The sequence below is a fragment of the Macaca thibetana genome, chromosome 15 (assembly GCF_024542745.1).
Source record: "Macaca thibetana thibetana isolate TM-01 chromosome 15, ASM2454274v1, whole genome shotgun sequence".
Taxonomy (NCBI): Eukaryota; Metazoa; Chordata; class Mammalia; order Primates; family Cercopithecidae; genus Macaca; species Macaca thibetana.
The window spans coordinates 26,584,057-26,606,874 of record NC_065592.1 but is presented as its reverse complement, the minus strand read 5'-3'; the positions used below and the strand labels follow the sequence as shown (position 1 = coordinate 26,606,874).

At 39.9% G+C, this 22,818-nt stretch overlaps 3 protein-coding genes across 3 annotated transcripts in view; 2 read left to right on the top strand and 1 right to left on the bottom strand.

Annotated features, from left to right (window-relative positions):
* The window catches only part of PRPF4 (pre-mRNA processing factor 4), a 141,300-nt gene that overhangs the window by 76,913 nt on the left and 41,569 nt on the right, over window positions 1-22,818 (top strand). The window lies entirely within an intron of this gene.
* Window positions 1-22,818, top strand: part of SLC31A1 (solute carrier family 31 member 1) — a 40,664-nt gene that overhangs the window by 2,855 nt on the left and 14,991 nt on the right. The gene's annotated exons all lie outside the window — the stretch shown is intronic.
* The window catches only part of CDC26 (cell division cycle 26), a 258,302-nt gene continuing 251,746 nt past the window's right edge, over window positions 16,263-22,818 (bottom strand). Inside the window, exon 5 of the transcript XR_007719768.1 lies at window positions 16,263-16,278. The gene's annotated coding sequence lies outside the window, so the exon portion shown is untranslated. The remainder of the gene's footprint in view (window positions 16,279-22,818) is intronic.

The window sequence follows — 22,818 nt, the reverse complement described above, 5'->3', positions numbered from 1 at the left end:
GAGCTTGCTAGCCCCTGGCCTACCTTATCTATGGTATTTTTAACATAGAATGAATACTTAAAGTCACTTGCAAAGCAGTCTCACTGCAGAATCTTTCTAGGTGTTTATGAAATGCCCTTCCAGCCTTTTCTGTTGTCTCCCACACCTAACAGCAAGTTTATGTGTTATCTGTATGCTCACTTTTTTTTTTTTTTTTTTTTTTTTGAGACGGAGTTTTGCTCTTGTTGCCCAGGCTGGAGTGCAATGGCACGATCTCGGCTCACCACAACCTCCACCTCCCGGGTTCAAGCGATTCTTCTGCCTCAGCCTCCTGAGTAGCTGGGATTACAGGCATGTACCACCATGCCCAGCTAATTTTGTATTTTTAGTAGAGATGGGGTTTCTCCATGTTGGTCAGGCTGGTCTGGAACTCCCGATCTCAGGTGATCCACCCACCTTGGCCTCCCAAAGTGCTGGGATTACTGGCGTGAGCCACCACACCTGGCCTTGTATGCTCACTTTTATCTAGTCTTTCCAAAGCATTCAATGTGGATTTTATAGAAATAACTACTAGAGAGGCTATGTCTTGTAGTAGTTAAGTACTTGAGCTCTGGAGCCAAATTGCTTTGCCACTTACTAGTTATATAGGCCATAGGCAAGTTACTCAGTTTCTGCCTTTGTAAAATAGGCATAATGGTAGTATCCATTTCTAGGTTTCTTGTGAAGATTATAGGAGTTAATTCATGTAAAGCATTTAGAACAGTGTCTGGCAAGTAGTAGGTACTCAGTGTTAATTGCCGCTGTCATTTTTCCCTTCTCATTTATACTTCATTGCTTTACATTGTATTTACATATTTTCAATAATAAGCACAACTGGCATAAATTGGTTTCTGAATAAACACGTTGTCACCATTGATAAGCACACTTCACAGAGGGGGAACCAGAAGTGTTGTTCCCATCACATTGGAGAATAGCCTCGTGGTGTGGTGTCAGTTAAATTGGATAAGAGAGTTCTTTGGGATAGTTTGCTAGGAGTATAAGGCAACAGTTCCCAAAAGAAAGTAATGGATTAAAATTGAAAAGGAATCCAGGACCATATTTGTCAAATACCTTGAAGGTCAAGGTGACAAGTTTGTACTTAGCTTGGTAGGAAGTGGAATTTTTTTTTGTTCTAAATGGCATGATTGATGTAAAAAAGTTCAGATGGCTCAGGAATGTATGAAGTAAAAAGTTAAATTTCCCCAGCTCCATTCCATGTCAGTAGCCATTTCATTTTTTAATGGCCCCTAGAACATGGGGTTGTTCTGAAGGCATGGTAAACACTACTTGGGGTACTGGTATTAATCTGTTAAAATTTTCAATTCAGCTTTCCTTTGGATTATAGTCTCAATTTTGAATTGAGAAAACTAAAGTTTCCATACTGAATGTGAATAAAATGAAATGACTGTTTTGAAAGTAGATATCATACTCATAAGAGTCTTTGATTCCTAAGTCTTTCTCTACCTCTTGTTTCCAACTTGGAAGTCTTGGTAGAGAAGGACTTAGGAATCAGAGACTCATCTCTACTGTTAATTCATTTTTGCACTTTTCCCACCAGAAGTGCTACAAGAGAGAAACATGATATAATTATCACTAGAAAAGCAAAGCGTTCGGCTGGGCATGGTGGCTCCTGCCTGTAATCTCAGCACAGGTGGATCGCCTGAGATCAGGAGTTCGAGACCAGCCTGGCCAACATGATGAAACCCCGTCTCTACTGAAAATACAAAAATTAGTTGGGCATGGTGGCGGGCACCTGTAGTCCCAGCTACTCAGGAGACTGAGGCACGAGAATCGCTTGAGCTCTGGAGAGGCGTAGGTTGCAGTGAGCCGAGGTCACGCCACTGCACTCCAACCTGGGCAACAGAGCGAGACTCCATCTGAAAAGAAAAAAAAAAAAAGAAAAGCAAAGTATTTACAGAGACAAGTTGATTTCAACTAGCAGTTGTCAGATAAGTTAGTAACAAGGTATCACCCAAATAACTGCATTTTAAAGTTGACAGGGCAGGCCTGACTGGGGAAAAGGGAGGGAAGGGGTAGGGGGTTGCTGATGCCTGTCCTCCCGCATGCAGCTCTTAAAACAAAGCCATTTTAAAAACTTAAAAGTTTTTTGTAGTTTTGTGACTTAAGTATGACAAGTCATCAGAAGTCTGATACTTAATACATTACAATGAACAGTTTATGCCAAAAGAAATCTTATAGTAGGGCCTGGGAAGGAAATGCTTTTGAAGTTCCATTGCTTTGAGTAATATCATTTTATAATTTAGGTAACATCCCCAAGCAGAGGAGGGGCCCATCCTTAGGAATGCAAAGCCCTGCAGAGAAGGAAAGGGTTGAGAAGGGTCCACCCTACTTCTTTTCCTTTACACAATGGCCCTAGGCTTTTGTATACAACGTGCTTTTGTAGGCTAAGGACATTATGAAATACAGCATGGTAAGATGGAAGCCTGAATCTCAAAAGTAAATATGAGAAGTGATTCGGAGGGAACATATAAAGAGTGCAAAATTAGAGTAACAGGTGACATATTTCCCTAGATAGAAGAGTTACCGTAGAACTATGATGAGTGTTTATATAATTTTGAAGCAGTTTAGAGCATCTAGAATGTAGTCATTTAATTTATGAAACGAAAGAGAAATGCTGTAACTCGTACACCCGCATCCTCTCTCCTACCTTTTCTGATGGTTTTTTATGAGCTCTCATACAACCCATATGCATAATCTATACCTTAGTACATTTTACATTATTTTTAAATTATTTACATGTGTCCCTCTTTCACCAGAATGGGTTTCTTAAGGTTAGAGTTTCATCGTGGTACCTTCATTCAATAGGTGTGCAATAAATAACGAAAGAATAGTCTGAGTTCCTCGGAGTTGCATAGCAAATGAGACCTAAGAGCCAGATCTAGAACCTCTTTCAATTCCTAGCCCAGTACTTTTACTGCCATACCATACAGCCTCTATCTGAGATATTGAACAACTTTTTCGTTTTCATTTTCTTTTTTATTTTATTTTATTTTATTTTTTCTTGAAACAGGGTCTTGCTCTGTTGCCCAGGTTGGAGTGCAGTAGCACGATCTCAGCTCACTGCAACCTCTGTCTCTCAGGCTCAAGCAATCTTCCCATCTCAGCCTTCTGAGTAGCTGGGACTACAGGCATGCACTACCACGCCCAGCTAATTTTTTGTATTTTTGATAGAGTTGGGGCTTTGCCATGTTGCCCAGGCTGGTCTCAAACTCCTGAGCTTAAGCAATCTGCCCGCCTTGGCCTCCTAGAGTGCTGGGATTACAGGCGTGAGCCACCATGCCCAGCCTCATTTTCATTCTCGTATTGCATTTTCATTAAATCAAGTTCCTGTTATCTTGTGTAACATATTTAATTGCATTTTCCTACTGAGTAAAATAAAGGGAACAGTTCAAATGTTTTCTAGTTTGTGTCTTATGCCATATTAATTCCCAATATTATTCATAGGCAAACCAACAACATTATTATCCAGACAGTTTAAATACTATATAATATAATTAAAGCAAAGTTTAGACAAGGAGGACCATTGTCTGCCTTTCATTATAACAATAATGCAGTTAAAGCAATGCTTTGCCAATGTGTATTTGTCTGACTAGCTAGTTTTGTTTAAATCAAACTGTGAAACGCTGTATAGTTCAAAAGACATGAAAGTGAGCCTTATGTGTGACTTAGCTTCTTTTGGAGATTTTGTCATCTAATGAGCAAGCAAGCTATTATAGTTCATATTTACTGTACCTTAAAATTGGAAAGTATTTAGCATATTTTATTTGACCCTTACAATACTATGAGATTGGCAGCGTAGGTATTTTAATATCTGTTTTGCAAATTTTGGTGATTTGCCTAATGTCATATGGCTAGTATATGGCAAATGTGGGTCCAGAGCTCAGAGCCTTTGATACCTAGTGCTCCATGCTTTCTCCACTCTAAGATACTACCTAGAAAACACTGAAATCCTCACATAAATCATACTAAAGCACAGTTAGCAGACTGGAAGTGCGTCAGGACTACAAAAGGATCCTTTAAGAGGAGCATGAAAGGGTGCCTCTTGTGATTACATTATTCCAGGATGTGGCTTACCCAACAACAAAAGGTATCACAGAAATGGAGTAAAGTAGCTGGGAGATCCACTCCCCATTGGACTTAGGCCCTGCTATCATTACATAACTAAAAGACCTTTTCAGTTTGTTTGTTTGACATATCAAATTTGAGTTGTCCTATTAGAACCAGGCAAATAAAAGCTTTTCTAAAGGCCTTTGGAAGAATGTAGTTGTACACTTGATCTTCTTTGTACAGAAGGGTGGGAGCGGGCAAGATAAATAGGAGCTTCTGTGTTACGTGCCACCAGAACAGGATATGTAAAGCTCAGAAACCCCTCCTGCTTAGCTGCTTCCCAGCAAGCCATCGGAGAAATGGGACTGGAGAAAGTGGTTAGTCTAGTGTTATGGAGCCTTCTAGTAGAAGCAGATGTTATGGATTCACCTAACTAAAGAGTATTAGTGTCATTATTTAATAACGTGGGCCTCAGTTTCCACATCTGTAAAATAGAGGAGTTGGAGTTGATGATTTTTTTTTTTTTTTTGAGTTGGAATTTTGCTCTTGTTGCCCAGGCTGAAGTGCAATAGTATAATCTTGGCTCATTGCAACTTCCACCTCCCGGGTTCAAGCAATTCTCCTGCCTCAACCTCCCTAGTAGCTGGGATTACAAGTATGCGCGACCACACCCGGCTAATTTTATATTTTTAGTAGAGACAGGGTTTCTCCATGTTGGTCAGGCTGGTCTTGAACTCCTGACCTCAGATGGTCTGCTTGCCTCGGCCTCCCAAAGTGCTGGGATTATAGGCGTGATCCACTGCGCCCGGGTGGGCGCCCTTTATTATAATAAAGATTTGCCCTTTATTACAATTTATGTAGGGAATGAAAATGGAAAGATAAAACAGAGACTAACTAATGTCTGTTTTTTACTGTCTTCCCAAATTTTTGGATGGTTATGAGGTGTGTGATAACTTTACAAAATGTATGATACCATAAAAATTACTAATCTTTTGGGGATTTGTTTGTTCATTTGTTTGAGAGACAGAGTCTTGTTCTGTCACCCAGGCCGGAGTGCAGTGGTGCGATCTCAGCTCACTGCAGCCTTAACCTCCCAGGCTCAGGCGATCCTCCTGCCTTAGCCTGCCAAAGTAGTACAAAAGTAGATCCTATGGCCTCAGCCTGTAGCTGAGACTACAGGCCTGCATCCCCACAGCTGGCTACTTTTCTTGATTTTTTGTCGAGACAAGGTCTCACTATGTTGCCCAGGCTGGTCTTGAACGCCTGGACTCAAGAAATCCTTCCACCTCAGCCTCCCAAAGTTCTGGGATTATAGGCATGAGCACTATATGCTGCCTGTTTTGTTTTTAATTAATACATAATAATTGTACATATTTATGGGGTACAGTGTGATATTTTAATACGTATATAAATCGCATAATGATCAAACGATGGTATTTAGCATATATATCACCTCAAAAATTTATCATTTCTTTATGGTAAAAACATTCAGAATTCCCTTTTCTAGATATTTTGAAATATCCACAATAACATTGTTTACTATAGTCACTAGTCTTTTGGGGAAGCTAGGGACCATAAAGTAGGTCAGAATTGTATCAGCCCCTCATACTTTCTTGACTATAACCTACTAACTTTTCTTTTCTCCCCATCTCACCTCCCTCATTCTCTTTCTAGGTACAATAAGCCATTTGTGAAATTTTCTCTGTTCATTAGCAAGTTTAAGCCAGAGACTCCATCCTTTTCATCTCTGAATTCCCTGTAGCCTCTGGGGCAGAGGCTACTTCATAATACTTGTTGAGTTGAATTGAGGTAGATGTCAAAGTGATTTGACCTCTACTTTGCTCCTCTCTCAAGTGCCATATCCTTCCCTTTCCCTGCTCAGCCTTGACACACCTGTCAAGCCATCCCTTTACATGCTTAATTTGGTTCAGGAAAGGACAAGAGGCCAAGTAAATTATTTATTTTGAAGAGCAGTCTATGTCTGCCTGTGTTTAAGTAAATGCGCACACACACCTGTCTTTCTGGCTCCCACTGCCGTTCTTTGTGTTGTACTTAAAAATTGGGAGTTGGATACGGTGGTTTACACCTGTAATCTGAGCATTTTGGGAGACTGAGGCAGAAGAATCACTTGAGGGCTGGGGTACAAGACCAGCCTGGGCAACATAGGGAGACCCCCTCTCTACAAAAAGTTTTAAAATTAGCTGGGCATAATGGTATGTACCTATGGTCCCAGCTACTCTGGAGGCTGAGGTGGGAGGATCTCTTGAGCCCAGGAGGTGTAGGCTGCAGTGAGCTGTAATCATGCTACTGCACTCCAGCTGGGGCAACAGAATATGACCTTGTCTCAAAAAAAAAAAAATGGGGAAATTATTTATTTAGTTATACATTAGTGGTAGCTGTGGAGTTAGGCACACTTGGTAGGAACAGCATTGGAATATATAATTCAAAATACACATGTATCTTTTTATTCACATGAATTTTATTTTATGTGTATGAAATCATCAAAGTGAATAGTCGATGAATATGAACTCTAGCTTATTGGACATTTAGAAGATAGAGTTTGATTAGTGTTGATTTTTTTGATTTTAGATTTAAAAAACTTGTCTGTGGGCCATATATTAAGTACTCATAGTATCTCTGTGGAAGAGTTGTGATAAACTCTGGGATAGGAGATAGTCAGGCCCACGTGTGGACTATAACTCCTGTAAAGTTATAGATAACAGAATTGTATGGTCTAGCATGCAGCACTTAGGCAGTCCTACCTTTCCAAATGTTTTCTTCAATGCCATATTCCCAGGGAAAATTGCTGCTGGGTAGTTGAAACTAGGTGCCTCACTGGACTTCTTCCTGTCTATTATTTGGGCAACTTGTAAAAGCTTACAAACTTTCTAGAAAGTAGCCCTGAAAACAGTTCCTTCATTATGTTTTTAGCAATACCACAGAATACATGGCTCTATGTTATAGCTTAGAATTGCTACTACTCTTAAAAAATTAGAATGTAGAAAAGATAGACAAAAACCTAGTATAATGTATCATTATTTCCATTTCAAGATGGCGTTTTGACCTCATCTCTTTTCCTTCCCAAAAGCCTAGTAAAATTAACATAGAAATATGAAGAAGCATTATTTATAGTCAGAAAACAGGGAGGCAGAAGCCAGAAACTTTAAAACATTTGAAAGAAAATGTGATACAGATGGGAATCAAATTGAAAAAAATGACTGACCACCTGATTCAACATAGGTAAAAGCCACCTCTGTCGGTAAATTTAAATGGGTGGGATTCATGTGCAAACCCCTGCAAACTCCCAAATCAGGAACAGCAGAGATAGCCAGATGCAGTGGTTCATACCAGTAATCCCAGCACTTGGGAGGCCAAGGTGGGTAGATCATCTGAGGTCAAGAGTTCAAGACCAGCCTGGCCAACATGGTGAAACCCCATCTCTACTAAAAATTTAAAAAAAAAAAAAAAACTAGCTGGGAATGGTGGCAAGCATCTGTAATCCCAGCTACTTGGCAGGCTGAGGCAGGACAGCCACTTGAACCTGGGAGGCGGAGGTTGCAGTGAGCCGAGATCGCGCCACTGCACTCCAGCCTAGGTGACAAGAGTAAAACTCCATCTCGAAAAAAAAAAAAAAAACAGCAGAGATTAGGAAGAAGGGTTAGCTATGGGGTAGTTGGTGGACAAATCAAGGATTTGGGGAATTGTACTTATACCAAATATACAGAGAACAGTAGATTCAGAAGTAAAAATTATGAGTATTTATCAAGAACTTCCTGTGTTTAGAGACTGTGCTTAAGTAAGTGTTTAAGTGTATACTGTCAAGAGGTAGTTGCTATAAACATCCTTAGTTTAGAGGAAACTGACTTACCCTCTTAACCACTGTGCTTTTGCCTCAGTGAACTCCTGCTAATAATTCTTTAAAACAATCCTATGAAATAGGTTACTTTTATTTTCCCAATTTTAGAGTTGAGGCACAAAAATGTTAAGTAATTTGCCAAAGGGCCCACAACTAGTAGGTACAGTTTTACTGGTTAGAGAATGAGAAGATCTCCTTGCATATTTAAATAGCTGCCATAATAAAGAAAGGGGAAATATCTTTTCTACCCACAGCTTCCTCCTTGTGTTTTTTTGTTTTTGGTGGGCTATTCAGGATCTCAGATCAAATTCCAATCTCAGAAAGACAGTTGACAGACTCTGGAAAGGTCAGCTGGGAACAAATGTAAAAGTCTCAGCAAAACGGTGTACTTCCTGTTTGAGGTCTGTCTTTCTGGTAGATCAATCCCTGTATTTCACAACTAGTCTACAAAAATAAAACTACAAAAATATGTAATTTCCCCTTCATCTGGGATTTAGAGATTTTACTTACACAGTGCTTTAGAAAACCTCTCTCAGATTCCAAAGATGAGTGATTTGGTATTAAATTCAGTGTTAGCCCCCAAGGTTCTTTGATTATTAGGTGGTGGCCTGTGTAAATTTTATGTGAGACTGGGCTAACTCTGTGACCTTTTTGGAATTTCAAAATAAACAAATGCATTATTTTAGTTCCTGGTTGAATCTTGGCTTTCGTTTTTTAGTTACTGACACATAATAATTGCACATATTTATGGGCACAAGAAATAATTGCATAATGTATAATGATCAAATCAGGGTATTTAGGATATCCATTACCTTCAATATGTATCATTTCTTTGTATTGGGAACATTTCAGATATTCTAATTATTTCAAAATATACAATGTATTGTTGTTGACTATAGTCACCCTTCTGTGCTATTATCAAACACTAGAACTTACTCCTTCTATCTAAGCAACTGTTTGTACTGTTAACTCATCTGTCTTTATCCCACCCTCACGCCACCTTGAGTACACACACATACACCCTTCCCAGCCTCTGGTGACTATTCTACTGTCTACCTCCATGGGATCAACTTTTTTGGCTCCCACATATGACTAAAAACATGCAATATTTGTCTTTTTGTTTAGCTTTCTTTTTTTTTTTTTTTTTTTTTTTTGAGACTGAGTCTTGCTCTATTGCCCAGGCTGGAGTACAGTGGCATGATCTTGGGTCCACCTCCCGGGTTCCTGAGTAGCTGGGATTACAGGCACCCACCACTAAGCCCAGCTAATTTTTGTATTTTTAGTAGAGACGGGATTTCACCATGTTGGCCAGGCTGGTCTCAAACTCCTGACCTCAGGGCCTCCCAAAGTGCTGGGATTACAGGCGTGAGCCACCACGCCTGGCCATCTTTTTTTTTTTTTTTTTTTTTTTTAGCTCTCACTTGTTGAACATCTAGTTCTTAGATTCTGTGTACTATGTATCTATGTTGTACAGCTCTATAATTCAGAACTGTGGTTCTTAGGCTTTAGCGTGCATAAGAATTGTCCATGGAACTTGATAAGCACCTAAATTTTGAGGCCCTACTCCCTGAGAGGTGATTCAGTGGTGTGGCATAGGGTCCATAATTTTTATTTTTACCCAAACTTCCCCGATGATTCTGATCCAGGCGGTCCTTGGACCACACTTTGAGAAGCACTTGAGTTAGGAGGAAAGTAATTAACATTTATTATTTACTATATATGTTATTAATATGCCAATCTCTTCAATATGTATTTTTACATTTGATATTCATACTGTTGTGAGATTTTATCCCAGTTTTACGTGTACTTATTATCCTCACAAAGTTTTTGTAACTTATTAGGAGTTTTAAGGATGACAGTGCCCCTTAGGATAAAAAATAAAGCATGATAAATAGACTACATTAACAGTAAAAAACTTCTGTTCATCAAAAGACACAATAAAAGAAATGAAAAGGGAAGCCACAGACTGGGAGAAGATATTTGCAATGTATGTGATGATAGAAGACTCATTCAGAATATGTAAAGAACCTTCACTAATCCATAAGAAAAAGACCTCACAGAAAAATATGCCACAAACTTGAACAAATACTTAACAAAAGAAAGGATATCCAAAAGCCAATACATGTATGAAAAAGTTTCCATGTCAATAGTCATTAGGAAGATGCAAATTAAAGTTCAATTTATACCCACCAGAATGGCTAAAATTAAGTAGACTGACTATAATAAGTGCTGAGAAGAATGTGACCAGTCTTGGAGAGGGGAAGTATTTGCAAATGTTCACAGCGGCGTTATTAAAAACCCTGAAAACAGTTTAGATGCCAGAGCCGAAATGGAAAGGTAAGTTGCATATTCATTCAAAGGAAACTGTAGAGCAATGAAAAATAACAAACTGCTGCTACACACAATATGGATGAACCTCACAAAACTTATGTTGAGCAAAGGACCCAGACACAGTAGTATATTCTATCTGCTTCCATTTATATAAATTTCAAAATCACAGAAGACTGTGTATGATTTTAGAAGTCAGGAGAGAAGTTCCCTCCGGAGAGGAGGAGGAAGCATGACTGGGAGAGGCAGGAGGGGAGCTCCTGGAGTACTGGCAATAGTTACTGTTCTGGGTAACAATTAAATAAAATGTACTTATTTTATGGGGGAGAAAAGATGGCAATGTCCTGCAACAGTGAGCAGCCTGACTCCGAGAACAGTGTGGGCTCTTGCCCTTGCTGTTTCTGATTTGGCAAGGTGCCTCTCAGAGGAGATGATTGTTTAAGATTGGTTCTGGAAAGTAATATGAACAGTATGTTCTGGAATGTGTTTAATCAGTGTTAAAGCCACTGAAATGTTAGAATGGCTAAAGTATATCTATCATTATTCAGAGTGCATTTCATTGTTTTGTTTTGTTTTGTTTTGTTTTGAGACAGTCTTGCTGTGTCGCCCAGGGTGGTGTGCAGTGGCATGATCTTGGCTCACTGCAACCTCTGCCTCCCAAGTTCAAGCAATTCTCAAGCCTCAGCTTCCTGAGTTGCTGGAATTACAGGTGCACGCCACCAAACCTGACTAGTTTTTGTATTTTTAGTAGAGACAGGGTTTTGCCATGTTGGCCAGGCTGGTCTCAAACTCCTGGCCTCAAGTGATCTGCCCGTCTTGGCCTCCCAAAGTGCTGGGATTACAGATGTGAGCCACTGCGCCCAGCCCTGTTATTCAGAGTGCGTTTCGAAAAGTGAAGTATGCATTTGTTTCTCACTGAAACTGTTCTTGTACGCACCTAAACTTTTTAGACCGAAATAGGCTCTAAAGATGAATCAGTGTGTTCCTTGACTCAGGAAGCTATGACCAGAAAGGCTAAGTTACCTAGTGTAATGGAAAACCAGGGCTAGAACAAAAATTTCTAGTCTTATATTTTTCAAATTGTAATCATTGTAAAGATTAAGGTGGGCTCCAGCCCACCAATTCCCCTTGCCTGGGAATTATCCAGAACACTGTTGAGTCAGTGTTTGAGAGTGACAACCCTGTGACAACATTCAGCATATGAAAGTTCACGCAAAGCCATGATAATCAGAGATTATCTGACATTTTAAAGGAGTAGAATAAATGGTGACATGTTTATGAATTATTCTCAAAAGTTCTGTTTCTGACCCTGAAAATACAAATTGTAGAAAGGCATTTGGGGCTTTTGCGCATTACTCACAGAATGCCAAAATGTGGCCTAGAGCTTGGGGCTGTATGGAAGTCCATTTTCACCCCACTTAGAGCCACTTAGAGGTAGAGCAGCCAAGAATACTGCAGATGACAGTTGTAGCACATACTGTATGCCAGCAGCATGGTATGAACCATTGCAGGACACAGCTGCTCTGGAGCGGGGGTAACGATTAGATTTAGCTGCTCCTGGACAACTTAATGGGCAAGGATTTCATAGACTTGTCAGAGCACTAGGATAGCTTGACATTGGTTTACCCTGAATGTAGAGAATATCCAGTTGTGCCTCAACAGGAATAGGTCTACATTTTTTTTTCCAAGCCTCTCTCAAAACTACAGCTGTTTCCTTGCCTCCATTTTTCTGAGTTGCCCTTAGAATGCAAAAAAAAAAAAAAAAAAAAAAAAAAAAGCTAACTTGGTGTTAAGAGATTAGGAACAGGAGATAGTTGGATAGACAGACCATGCTACGAATAATAAAAAGAACACTGGGCTTGAGGTCAGAATCAGGCTTGTAATGATGACCACTAGACTAACTGCCCTGTGACCTTGGCTAGTCCTTTAACCTTTATACCTCAGTTTTCCATCTGAAAAATGAATAACTATTCTTGTTTAATCTAGGCCTATTCTTTTAAGTGGAGTTAAGTTTGGAAACATACTGCAATGTTGTGACTCAGCAATTCTCAGAAAAAGTGTGCATGAGAACATGCCACAAAAGTAAATGAAGTTACTGTTGGACCCAGACTTAGAATCGATCAATCAACAAGTATTTATTGAATAGCCACCTAAAAGGTATATTAGACTGCATATAGCCTTTACCTAAACCTTATAGTGAATTCTGTAAACAAGATATGAATGCGTTAACCTCATTGTTGAGCTCTCACAGAGCATAATGATAATATTACCACAGAGTAATAATAAGGCTTTTACACATATGGCCTTTTCTCCCCTCTTTTTCCCCATTCATTATCTTATTTGAATCGTATAGTAACCCTGAAGGAGGATAAAATAGATGTTATCTCCATGTTTCCATGAGTTTCAGATGAGACATTGAAATTCAGAGTATGAAAATGCTTCTCAAGGGGATAGGACAAATTGAGAAATGTCTGGAGACATTTTTGGTTGTCAAAACTGGGGCAATGCTACTGGCATTGAGTTGGTAGAGGTCAGAGATACTGTTAAACACCCAGTGATACACAAGACAGCTCAGACAACAAAGAATTATCCAGTCCAAAATGTTGTTAATGCTGAGGTTGAAACCCTGAGATAGGTGTTTCCCCAAAAGAACTCAAAGTGATAGAGTTGGAACCAGAATCCACATCTTTGACTCACTCTAGTGTGTTTTCACTATCTCTAAAGCAGGGCATTGAAATCTAGAGTTCACAGGCCAGGCGTGGTGGCTCACACCTGTAATCCCAGCACTTTTTGGGAGGCCAAGGCAGGTGGATTACCTGAGGTCAGGAGCTCAAGACCAGCCTGGCCAACATGATGAAACCCTGTCTGTACTGAAAATACAAAAATTATCCAGGTATGGTGGCACACGCCTGTAATCCCACCTACTTGGAAGGCTGAGGCACAAGAATCACCTGAACCCAGGAGGCAGAGGTTGCAGAGATTGTGACGCTGCACTCAAGCCTGGGCAACAGAGTATGACTCTGTCTCAAAATTCTTTTTAAATTAAAAAATAAATCTGGAGTTCACAAGTCTTACATTAATCACTAATGTTTTGAAGAGGTATGAGTGACAAGTGGAGTTTGTTTAGATCACTGTTGAAGATGTATAGTATAGATTATGTAGTCTGTTAAGCACTTACTGTGTGTCTCACAGTCTGCTGCCCCTGTCCCTCCCAGAGGCTAGTTCACCTTCATCATATTTATTGATTTATTTATTGAGCAAGTACCAAATTTGAGTCATTTTACCAAAATGCTGTTGAAATCTGGACACGATCCCTGTAGCAATCTCTATGTGTAGTACCTGTTGCCAAACTAAAGACCCATGGGACTTTTATAGGAAATGTCACCAGGAGACTCAGCTAGAAATTAGTAGAGCCAGGATTTGAATACCTTCTGACTCCAGACTTTTTTTTTTAACTCCTACCCCCAGATTCTTAACAATAGTCTGTAAGATCAAATCTCACTTGCAAAGGGTGGCATGTGACTTTTAGAAGCTCTTAAAATCCAGGAATTTAAAAATTTTAAATTCCTTACTAGTTCTTGTAGAATATTCTTAAGTTGTGCCCCTCAAATCATTTTATGCCCAGAAATTAGATGGTTCTTCTCACCTTTCTAAAGTTTTAACAGATGCCATTCTGGATCCTGGCAAACTAAACAGCTGTAGCCGTAAGGATTTAATCTATAAAGATTTTTTTTCCTTCTGTAAATCTGCCTCAAAGAACTTAAACAGGAAATATGAGTCCCTGCATATTACCTTTAAATAGCTTCCAATTGCCCTGGAAATAAAACTTAGAATCCTTAAAATGACCTTTAAGATTTTTTTTTTGAGACACAGTCTCGCTGTGTCACCCAGGCTGGGGTGCAGTGGTGTGATCTTGGCCCCACTGCAACCTCTGCTTCCTGGGTTCAAGTGATTCTTCTGCCTCAGCTTCCCAAGTTGCTGGGACTACAGGCATGCGCCACCACACCCAGCTAACTTTTGTATTTTTAGTAGAGATGGGGTTTCACCACGTTGGCCAGGCTGGTCTTGAACTCCTGACCTCAAGTGATTCACCCTCCTTGGCCTCCCAAAGTGCTGGGATTACAGGTGTGAGCCACCGCGCCCAGACATTCTTAATTGAGTATTCCTTATGCTTCCCTCTTCAACCTCATTAGCCTGTCCTCCACTCACTCAGTATGTTCTGTTCATGTTAACCTTGATCTCTTACTTCTTCTCTTGACTCAGGAAGGCTCTTCTCTTTCCTTCTACTAAACTCCAATAATTACTTTATCAGTCTGTTTAAAGTCAGCTCCTTTAAGAAAACGCCTCTCTTTCTCTTCCCACCTGTCCTCCATCTAAATTAGTTCTTTCACCGTTATTTTCTGCCACAGTTCATTGTTGTACTTCCTTCATACCACTTACACAAATGGTAATTATACATTCCTATATATATTTATTTGCTTACATTTTTACTGAGAGAGACTTTTTCCTCTTGAGTAGCCCCACAAAGGCAATTACCTTGTCTTTTTGCATCAGACTCCTTATAGGTAGATATTGAAACCTACATGGATTTTGTAAGAATTAATACATACTTTTTGAATGAATGAGTATTTGGTGAGTATTCTTCCAGATGCTGTAAGGAAGTAGAAATTAGAAAGTTTCTTGCCCTCAAGAAGCTTGCTGTGTACATATGGCATTTTTTATCTTGTATTTTAAAAACTGTAAGTCAAAATTTCTGTAAGAGAAGATTGCTAGGGAAATTCAAAAAAGAGAGATTTCTTCAGAATTAAAGAAAAACCTCCTGGAATGAGCTAGGTTATAAATCAAAAGGATCAAGGGCCATGTTTTAGCTTTATCCTTAATTCTGGCACATTTTATTGCATGATAAATGTTGAATAAATAATGGCAGGATTAGTACATATATAGAAAATGAGGGGGAAAAAATAAAAGGAATTCCAGGGAATTACAAAAGCCTGAAAACGCATACAAATGTCAAAGTGCTGAATTTTATTGAGGGGCTGGCCACAGTGGCTCACACCTGTAAATCCTACCACTTTGGGAGTCCGAGGCAGGCGGATCACTTGAGGTCAGGAGTTTGAGACCAGTCTGGCCAACATGGTGAAACCCCATCTCTACTAAAAATACAAAAATTAGCTGGGCGTGGTGGTGCTTGCCTGTAATTACAGCTACACTGGAGGCTGAGGCAGGAGAATCGCTTGAACCTAGGAGGTGGAAGTGAGCCAAGATTGCGCCACTGTACTCCAGTCTGGGCGACAGAGCAAGACTGTCTCAAAAAAAAAACAAAAATTATTGAGGAACAGTGAGTAGGTCAGTTTCAGTGGAACATATGAATGTGAAGGAGAGTAGATTGAGATTAGTCTGGAAAGATAAGTCTGCAACAGATTTAAATGCCACATAGTGAGCTTAAAAATCAGTGTATTGATATCAAAAGTGGGGGTGAAGATACCTAGGTTTCTTTTTGCAGGCCAGAAATTAGTTCTTCAGAGTGCAGCCTTAGAAGCAAATTACAGCTTGAGAAGTACATGCAAATAGTATCTGCAGTACAAATACTGGTTTAGCTTGGAGTACCGGTTCATCAGCATCATCACTGTCAAATAGCAAGATTCAGATTCCTATGGGGCATCTTCTGTATTTGGCTTGGCTAGGAAGATAATTTTGCTTCCTTATATTTCTGGAAGGGAGCAACATACTTGCCTGACAAGTTCCCAGAGGTGTTTGAACAGTTATTATAGAATTTGAGTATTACTGAGGAGCACCATGCAATGACTGCTAAGGTCCTTCCAATTCTTAGTGGGATTCTGTGACCCACAAATTAAGAGACGGGACACTCAGGTTTCAGTTTCAGGTGATCCACATATAGGTGAAGAAATGGCTCATCCATCTCTTTCCAGACCGAATTGTTTGGAGCCAGACTTCTCTTCTTAGCTGACTCAAGAAAGAGTAGCATCCAAGAGGGGCTCATTAAGCATCTGCAGTTGATAAAGATGAGAAGGAATTTTAGAATAGTTTCATTCAACTGTTTCTCCTACCATTTCTCAATACCATTCTATCAGTATGATGATATGGGCATTGATTGAAAATATCATAAAAACATTTTAGAGTATTTTGAGACCTAGTTCCAGTTAGAATTATTAGGAAAGGCACAATATACTATGGATCTTCAGAGCTCTTAAAACTAGAAGATCACAAGGTCAGGACGTCGAGACCATCCTGGCTAACACAGTGAAACCCCGTCTCTACTAAAAATACAAACAATTAGCTGGGCGTGGTGGTGGGCGTCTGTAGTGCCAGCTATTCGGGAGGGGGAGGCAGGAGAATGGCATGAACCCAGGAGATGAAGCTTGCAGTGAGTGGAGATTGCGCCACTGCACTCCAGCCTGGGCAACAGAGTGAGACTCTGTCTCAAAAAAAAAAAAAAAAACAAACAGAAACAAACCTAGACCTTGGAGGATGGCATGGATTTGTTGCACTAGAGATAGTAAGGATGGGCATTTCAGACTTAAGAAACAATGCAGGCAAAGATTCCAGACAGAAAAGTGTGGGATGTTTCCTAGGAGCACTAGAAACTTTTGGCCATTGGACTTGTTTGGCTGGAATATAAAGTACATATAGGCAGAAAAGGTAGGGTTTGGTTTTTTTGGTTTTTTTGAGACAAAGTCTCACTCTTGCCCAGGCTGGAGTACAGTGGCATGATCATAGCACACTGCAGCCTTGACCTCCCAGGCTTAAAGCAATCCTCCCACTTCAGGGCCTCCCTCAGTAGCTGGCATTACAAGTGCATGACACCACATCCGGCTAATTTTTTGCTTTTTTGTAGAGATGGGGTCTCACTGTATTTCCCAGGCTGGTCTCAAACTCCTGGACTCTTAAGTGATCCTCCCACCTCGGCCTTCCAAAGCACTAGGATTGCAGGCATGAGCCACCATGCCCGGCCTAAAATCATTTTTAAGTTGATCTTATCTTACAGTTTGTTCCATTTCCCCTGATGTCATTTTATATGGAACTTGTCAAGGCTTCATGCTTTAGAGATTTAATTCACATAAAAAGTTTTGGTTTAGCATTTCAGACCACTTAAAAGTCAACAGCAGCCAGTATAATCTCTTCCCTTCTTCTTTTAGAAACAGGGATGAGTTTTGTTTACAATCTCTGTCCTCATATTTGTCACAAAACACATATTTTCCAAAAGTATCTATGAAGGTAAATTTGGCCAGAAAATGTAAATGTTCAGATCTCCCAAGAGCTTTGTATTTTGTACTCTAGGCTTCTCAGCCTCCCAAGGGCTTTGTGTTTTTATACTCTAGGCTTTTTTTTTTTTTTTTAAGTTTTAACTCTAGGTGAAACTTTATGGATTATATAATTCAGTATTCTTATAGTTAAGGAAAATGAAGCTCTAAAATGTAAAATAACTTACCCAATGTAGTGTATGTCACCTGTGTCCTCTCTCACCTTTAAACTAGTTCTTGCCTTTATATTTTGTTGTTTATATAGTAATTACATGGTCCATTCATGTTTACTTAGAAGACATAGGTGACCTAGGGATTGGACAATGGGCATTTTAAAAATTGAGTTTGACTTTAGCATGTTTTCTCTTGCAAATAATAGCCTTCAATGACTGTATAATTAATCACGTAATCACTTTCTCCAGGATCTGTCTTGCCTCAACAGGTTTCTCATCTCCTTTGCTGAGTTTGAACAGCTTAATAAGCTGGAGTGATGTAGAAAGATGAAATTTATGATAGAAGAGGATGACCTTCAACTGATACTGGAGATAAAGTGTTTCTTTGTCTTATTCCTTCTTTTTAAGAGATGTGGGGGCGGGGGGGTTGTCTCACTATGCTGCCCAGGCTAGATTCAAACTCCCAGGCTCCAGTGATCCTCTGAGTAGCTGGGACTGCAGGCACGCACCACTGCCCCCAGCTTATTCCTGTCTTGTTCTGATTATAATTAAATCACAGGTTTTTTGTTTTTGTTTTTTATCATTCCATAAGTACAGTCAAAGTAAGATTCTCAGGGCAGCTCCTGAGTTATCGTCCTTTTTTGCTAAAATAGATATTTTTAGCCAAGAGCTTATGAGTAAAGAAGCTATTCCTACTAGCCAAGCGCAGTGGCTCACGCCTGTAATCCCATTACTTTGGGAGGCCGAGGCAGGTGGATCACCTGAGGTCAGGAGTCCGAGACCAGCCTGGCCAACATGGTGAAACCTCATCTTTAATAAAAATACAAAAAATTAGCCAGGCGTGGTGGTGGGCACCTGTAATCCCAGCTACTCGGGAGGCTGAGGCAGGAGAATCACTTGAACCCAGGAGGCGGAGCTTGCAATGAGCCGAGATCGCACCAGTTACTCCAGCTTAGGTGACAAAAGCAAAACTCCGTCTCAAAAAAAAAAAAAAAAAAAAAAAAAAAAGCTATTCCTACTAATTCATAGCTTGTTTTATTATTTTAAAAAGTTGTCAATCCATGCAGCATTTCTTGTTTGCCTAGATCATTGGCCAGTCATAAATGAAGGCACTTAAAGTTTTAAGTGTAATTATTTGAAGTAGTTTCCTCCTTTATGTCTCTGACAGTTGGTTACTTTTGATGCAGCTTATTAGTCTGATGTATGAGTAATTCATCCACATAAATTCTGCTATTACTTGAGTATGGCATAGTTTGGCTTTTCTACATGAAAAGTGCTTCAGGGAAGGTATATGGTGAAGGAAGAGAAAATATCTCCATCTGTCAGGGTCAGAAAAAAACAAGATGAGAGAGAGAATAATATAAGGATTATTGAAATCTGCAGATAATCACTAAATTAATTCTTGGCCAATTCTATTAATATCCTTCTCAGCCCCAACATTGCTATGAAGACAAGCAAGTGAGAATTTATTATAGATGATCCCTTGGAGTTATTATCAACAAAGGCAAAAGGCAAAACAGTAGCTAGGTTTTATTGGAGAAGTTTTAAAAAGATAAAATGTAAGATATGTGTGTGGGTGTGTGAGGTAAAGGTAATCATAATGGTGGGTTTGGGATAATTGCTTTCCTAAGTACAGACTATCCTTGTAAGACTACAGTTGTAGCAAGTGCCATATGGACTACTGTCACTTGACAGACTTAATCTGGGGAGAACAATATGTGTTTGAATGTATATAATTTTAAGATATTTTACATTTCTTTTTTTTCTTGTTGACCTGACCTGTTTTTTTACTACCTCCACTGATCATTTTACTTACCGTATTTAATACATTGGTATGGCACAACTTTAGGGGTCTTTAAGTTTTTGCCAGTTCTGGCCGAGACCCATAGTTTAATCAAGCCTACCTTTTATAAGAGGAATTGATCAAATTAAGTATACCTATGATCACTGCACCTCAAGAAAGACATAGGCAAGGGAAAGGCAGCTAGAATATCAAAAGGATTATATGGTTATCGTCATCCAATTATGGTCACATTTCTGTTGGTTAATTTGGGTTTGGTTTTGTTTGTTGTTGTTTTGTTTGTTTTTTGTTTTTCTTTTTTTTTTTAGTAGAGACGGGTTTCACCATGTTGGCCAGGCTGGTCTCAAACTCCTGACCTCAAGTGATCTACCCACCTCGGCCTCCCAAAGTGCTGGGATTACAGGTGTGAGCCATCACACCCGACCTCTGTCAGTTACTTTGGAATAGGAATATGAAGCCAGGACCCAGGGAATGAGTAGGAAACATTACAGCCTTCAAAGCGAAGAGTCTTCTCCCTAAAAATTTATCAGATTGTATTTCCCCTCCCACTTACTGGGAGCTACTGTGTTTTTTCCAAGCAACTCCAGTATATTGACCTAGAATGCCACTAAGTTCTTTTTTTTTTTTCTTTCTTTTTTTTTTTTTTTTTTTTTTTAGACAAGGTATCATTCCTGTTGCCCAGGCTGGAGTGCATGGCGCAATCATGGCTCACTACAGCCATGACCTTCCAGGCTCAGGTCGATTCTCCCACCTGAGCCTCTTGAGTAGTTGGAACTACAGGCACACATCACCACACCTGGCTAACTTTTGTATTTTCAGTAGAGATGGGGTTTCTTCATGTTGCCCGGGCGGGTCTGAAACTCCTGAGCTGAAGCGATCTGCCTGCCCCGGCCTCTCAAAATGTTGGGATTACAGATGTGAGCCACTGTACCCAGCTCAAAGTTCTGTTTATTGCTGTATTATATCAAGGTCTCCCCTTTGTTGTCCTACATCTCCTTTGCCACCACTCCTCCACAAAAGGTGTGTGGGATTTATTGAGCCATCAGGATAATTTTTTTTGAGACAGGGCCTCACCCTGTCGCCCATACTAGAGTGCAGTGGCGCAATCACTACTCACTGCAGCCGTGACTTCCCAGGCAAAAGTGATCTCCCACACCCTCTCAAGCTGGGACCACAGGTGCACACCAGCATGCCCAGCTAATTTTTGTATTTTTAATACAGACGAGGTTTCACCACGTTGCCCAGCCTGGTATCAAACTCCTGGGTTCAAGCAATCTGCGTGCCTCAGCTTCCCAAAGTGCTGGGATTACATGTGTAAGCTACCATGCCCAGCCATTAAGATTTTTTTTTTTTTTTTTGAGATGGAATCTCGCTCTGTCACCCAGACTAGAGTGCAGTGGCATGATCTCAGCCCAGTGCAACCTCTGCCTCCCGGGTTCAAGTGATTTTCCTGCCTCAGCCTCCTGAGTAGCTGGGACTACAGGCACGTGCCACCATGCCCGGCTAATTTTTTGTATTTTTAGTAGAGACAAGGTTTCACCATGTTAGCCAGGATGGTCTCGATCTCCTGACCTCATGATCTGCCCGCCTTGGCCTCCCAAAGTGCTGGGATTACAGGCGTGAGCCACCACACCTGGATGATAATTTTTATTTTTATTTTATTTTATTTTATTTTATTTTATTTTATTTATTGAGAAAGAATCTTGCTCTGTCGCCCAGTCTGGAGTGTAGTGGCACAATCTCAGCTCACTGCAACCTCCACCTCCTGTGTTCAAGTGATTATCATGCCTCAGCCTCCTGAGTAGCTGGAACTACAGACACACCACCATACCCAGCTAATTTTTAGTAGAGTTGGGGTTTTGCCATGTTGGCCAGGCTGGTCTTAAACTCCTGGCCTCAAGTGATTCACCCGCCTCGGCCTCCCAAAGTGCTGAGATTAAAGGCATGAGCCACCGTACCTAACCAAGGTAATTTTAAAATTCACCTATAGAAGCAATCAAAACAAAGCCAGAGTCATTTCTCAGAGTGTCTGCTAACCCCATACAGGTCATCAAAAGGCAGGATTCGCCCAGTTAAACTGGTTGCTTGATCATGTGGACGTAGTCCATAAGCATGCATCCCTGTTTATGGTAGTGTACTGTCTTTGACCTTGAATTTTCTGTATAAGTGCTTGCCAAAAACTTACAGTTACCAATTATAAGTAATGAATATAGAAAGTAGAAGATAAACTAGATAGATTTCTCTTTTTTTAATGTTTTTACAAATCTAAAAAGGAATATGACCCTAATCATTTTAAGAATAAAGACTTTCTTCCTTATCATGGAAGCCAGGAAAGACAGGCAGTCTCCAAAAGAATTGTCTGGGGCTCCAGATTATATCTGTCTGAGCTAGAGAAAAGAGCCCATGTGGCAGATGTATGACTACTTCTGTGTAGTCTTTTTGTGCAATCTAATCTCCATAGTCCCTATGGATTATTATATCTTATTCTTATTGTGCAATAGAAATAAGGCCAATACTCAATGCTAAGACTCAGAATAGGCATCAGAATTTAGCCATCTTGCTAATTTCCTAACTCCTGACCATAAATTTGTATGTATTTTTGTTAAAGATACTAGATTTTACAGACTGTGTCTGTCTTGGAGGTGACAGGGCAGGTATAGGGAAAACTTTTTTGATAATCTTTGGAGGTTGACTATGAAAGACCCTTGACTATAAGGAGGTTTTGAAAGTTATTTGGAAAAATATCATACCGTACTTATTAAATGGGGGAGAGAGGAAAGCAATAGAAGTGCTGAGCTCTTCAAGAGTCAATATAGCATGTGCTGTTTCCTATATTTAATAGCATTCAGAGCAACAGAAACAAGTTGGCACATAGCCAACTTCAGGTACCTAACTGAAGATAAATGTTCCCTAGAAACTGAATAGTTTAAAGCCTTCCTGAGAAAGAAACTCCTTTTCTTAACTATTTTATGGGAACTAAATTCCATATAACCTCTTGCTTAATTTTTTAAAATAGTCAATTCCTAGACCATTTCTCATCTTTTTTAATAATCCAAGAAGATGGCCAGGCCATCTTTTATTTTATATCACTTGAACTCAGGAGGTGGAGGTTGCAGTGAGCTGAGATTGTGTCACTGCAGTCCAGCCTGGGTGACAGAGACTCCGTCTCAAAAAAAAAAAAAAAAAGATCCAAGATTTCTGTGCTAGAAGGAAGAGGTCTTATGAACTGTTCACATGAGTGTTCATAGCCACTGCATGGTCTCAGGAATCAGGACAGGCAGAAAGAGACTTGAAAGTAGTCTTTTTTTTTTT